Consider the following 4,002-nt stretch of genomic DNA (forward strand, 5'->3'; position numbering starts at 1 on the left):
GTCATGTTTGCTGAGGCCTAGAACATTCCGGAGGGCTGCATGTGACCTGTGGTTCTGGGAACGCCAGAAACTCTCAGGGACTTTCATAAATGCACACAACTGTTTACTGTCAACTACAAGCGTTTAAAAAAATACGGCCTCAGCACCTTGGTGACAACCCATGGACTCACATCGTCACTGCTTTAGGAGTCCAAACTCTAAGGGGGAAGTGGCTCTTTTCTTCATGGCCCTTACAGAATAGTGGAAATGATAATGACATGTGCAGTTACATGAAGAGTGAGAAGTACTGTGACAAAGTGCTGTGAAGGGGGGCGTTTATCCTCTGTTGGCTTCTGCAGGAAGTGTCCCTCCAAGGCTGTTCCTGTGTCCATACCTCTCGTAGAGCATCTGCCAGATATGGGGATGGGCACAGGTGAGATGGAGCGATGATGAAAAGCAGGGCCCATGTCCTCTGCAGGTTTATATCCCCAGCACTTGGCACCTCTGGATCACCACAAGGTCTCCATACATGTTTGTTGAATGAATAAATGACAATCTTGGTAAATGCTGTTAATGAGGTGACAGCTGGGAGAACTCAGGAGTTTGGTCATGTCAGAACGTTGCTCTCTGATGCATTTTATTATACGCATTCCCATATCGTATGCCCCTACTTTACAGAGATAGAAAAGGCTGTACAATATTTATAGGCTTTGGATCACAAAGAAATATAACATGGGAGGGACCACCTCTAACTTATAAGAGGGTTATGTTTTAGGGCATGTTTTTGGGATAGGGAGGTACAGACAACATTATCTCTCCAGGAAGAATTCTGCTTCCAGAAAAGGAGGAACTGAAAACTCTGAAGCCAGTCTCAGGAAACACAGCCCTAGCAGCTCTCCCACAGTAAAGCCGGCTCAGGAAATCCTACGGTGGGACTGGAAGGTAAGGTAGAGTCTATTCCTGCTACTGATCCCTTAAGGCAGAAATTTACATGAACAGTTTCAGGTAAAGCTTCCTCCTGGGTGATCGAGATCTCCTAGCAAAGTAGAAAAGGAGGGTAACAAAAGTTCATTTTCTTTCTCCTCGTCCAGATCAAGATCCAACAGCATTTCTCCCTTGGGTGGAGGGCTGCCTGGAGGCGGGGTGGGCGGGCCCAGGGGCTGGGCCGGGGGCGCCAGGACTGCACGCCTCTCCCAGCCTCCTTCCAGGCTCCGCAGCATTCCTGCGCGCTGGCACCACCTGACTTCTTGCGCGATGCTCCGTGCATCCTCCCACCACAGCTCCTGGGGTCAGGGGACCGCCTGGGCGATCCGGGGCGCCTTCGGGGGTCGGCACACAGTAGGGCTTGCCCCTCCCCGCTGTCTTCCTGTGAACACAGCGATGCGGCGATCTTGCGGCGTCCTGTGGCAGGTGCCTGCGCAGCGCCCGGCAGCTGTGGCGACGTTCAGGCTCTTTGGGGTGGGATGGGGGGAGGCGCGGGGACCAAGCGCCGGCGGGCGCGATTCTCTCCACTCCATAGAGTGGAGGCCGGGCAGGGACACTGGCAAGGGGGCGGCGCGGAGCCAGATTCGAGGGCGTGTGTGCGTGCGTGCGTGCGTGTGTTTCTCACTGCCTCTTTGATCAGGTCTTTATTCAAAGTGAGCTGTCCAAAATGATTTGACCTCCAAGGGATACACACATCTAAGTTTATGCGGCAGGATTCTTCTCCTCTGTGGTGGGTTTTCTTTTCTGCGGGCTCCCCAGTGGCCGGTTTCTTGGTAGCTGCGGCCTCCTCCCCCAGCCCCCCACAGAAGGCTTCTTCTGCTTCTTTATGCCAACGGCTTCCTTTCCTTTCTTTCCTACAAAAGGCTTCTTGCCTGGAACCCCTCCCCATCGGATCCGGCTTCTACCGCCGCCGCTGCCCTATCCACCTGGAGTTTGTGATTCTCAGCCTGGCGAAGAATGATGCCCAGCTGCACGGTCTTTGCACGTGGGTTTAGTTAGATTCAACATGACTCTCAGGTATTTCAGCGGATTCTTCTTCAGGATGCTGCGATGACTCTTCTTGGGCGGTGCTCTGGGGTTTTCCAGGGTTCTGCCGAGGTCTGTGTTGAGCATCTTGTGCGTGGGAAGGTGGTAGTTACTCTTGAAAGACTCAAGTGCCCTACAGATCATCTGACTTTGCTGAAAGCAAATCAGAAACGCTGTCCACGAGGAGCAAGTTCCCAAACGTCCAGTTTTGCTTACATTAAGCAGAATCATTCCTTTTAAAAGGAGAATTAGGGAGCCAGGGATGTTCTTCAAGGCCTCGATGCCATCGTCCCCGTGATAGATGATGCAGGGTCCCCTGCCGTGCACACCCCGCTGTGTCTCACTTTGCTCTTTGCCAGCGCGCATTTGCTCAGAGGCACAGACCTTCTTGATATTATTCCAGGCCTTCAGTTTCTTAAGAAGTGCAACAGCACCCTTGTTCGTCTCGTAGCCTTCAACGTTATCTTCAAGCACCAAAGGAAGTTCAGGACTTCCTCAGTACAGTGACCTTTAGCCACGACCAGCGCCGGTAAGGCCGAGGCAGCCAGGGCAGAGCAGATGGCACGTCACTGCGGGGCCAACGTGCCAGGTTTGGTTGGCTCAACGTGCGAACCCAAGACACATCTATTTCCCCAGTTAAGAATCACATTTCTCAAACTGTAGGAATTAAAAAAAGATTATGTCTTGCTCAGTAAGAATTTTCGGCAACTGTGCCTGAGAACGCAGGAAGACACCAATTACGACATCCCTGAAACAGATTCGGGGTTTTTAACTTATCGGTGCCAGAGGGAGGGGTGAAAACGAGTCCCGAGGAGGACGGCGACAGCGCCCCCGGACTGCGGGTTCAGGTAGGCTGCGCCCTCGCGCAGCGCCCTCCGCAGGAAGACCGCCGAGCCCCTCCCGGCGCCCAGCTCCAGCGCGCCTCGGGGCCTGGGAACCGCGCACCGGCTGCGCCCCGAGCCCCGCGGGGCGGCGGGACGGCGGGACGGACGGCGCCCGCGCCCAATCGCGGGGCGGGGCCGAGGGGGCCGGCAGGCGGCTGCCAATGGGAGGCCGCGGGGCGGGCGGGGGGCGGTGCCGCCGGGCGGGCGGGCGGAGGTGTCGGGAGCCGGCGCGGCAGAGCGGGAGTCCGGGAGGAGCCGGCGGAGCGGGAGGAGGACGGTGGAGGAGGAGGAGCAGCGCCGCGCCCCCGCCCCGGCCGCGCGCCCGCCCGCCCGCCAGAGCGCAGGCCGACCGCTCCAGCCGCAGCCGGCGGGTCCCGGCCGCCTCCCGCCGGAGCCCGGCGCGGGCAGGGTCCGGGCCGATGGGCAGCCCCGGGCAGCGGCGGGCGGCGAGGCGGCGACCCCGGTACGCGCCGCCGCGCGCTCGCGGGCTGTAGCAGGTCCCGGCGGACTGCGTCTCCGAGGTGGGTTCGCGGCGAGGGGGGTTCCGCTCGGAAGCCTCCGGGTCGTGTCCGGGGACTGTCACCGAGGTGAAGGGGCCGCCCTCGGGGGCGCCTCGGGGTTTGACGGGGGGCCGGGGCGCGGGGCGAGGGTCCGGCCGGCAGATGCGCCCGCGCTCCCGAGCCAGGGGTGGGAGAGGAGCCGCCGCCGCCGCTCGTTCTCAAACTTATCGATCGGCTGAAAGGTTATTCCCGTCTCGTAGACGCGAGCACTAAGGAGGACTCTCCGGGCGCGCAGAGACTCCTCCGTGACTAACCCGAGAGAAGAAGGTTGCCCGGCGCGGTTCCCCAGCGCGCCGGGCGGGGTCACTTGCTGAACTTGCTGCGGGGTTTATTCCCCGGTGAGGCGTGTGCCCGGGGCGCGAGCCCTCGCGGCGCCCGCCCCTCTTTGTAAGGTCCCAGCGGCCGGCGAGCGCCCTTCCTCGGGGCCCGACGGCTCCCCGGCTTCCCCGGCTCCGCGTCTCGCTCCATCCTCGGCTCGCGGTCCTGCTCGGGCCCCCGTTTCGTGGAAGCTCGATTGGCCAGGTCCCGGGAGTATCCCCACGAGCACCTACGGATTAATTTTCAACCGC

The 4,002-nt window shown here is 59.8% G+C and overlaps 1 pseudogene; it reads right to left on the bottom strand.

Annotated features, from left to right (window-relative positions):
- Positions 1-1,665: 1,665 nt before the first annotated feature.
- Positions 1,666-2,552, bottom strand: LOC136136067 (large ribosomal subunit protein uL4 pseudogene; annotated as a pseudogene).
- Between the last annotated feature and the right edge of the window lie 1,450 nt (positions 2,553-4,002).

The sequence above is a fragment of the Phocoena phocoena genome, chromosome 16 (assembly GCF_963924675.1).
Source record: "Phocoena phocoena chromosome 16, mPhoPho1.1, whole genome shotgun sequence".
Taxonomy (NCBI): Eukaryota; Metazoa; Chordata; class Mammalia; order Artiodactyla; family Phocoenidae; genus Phocoena; species Phocoena phocoena.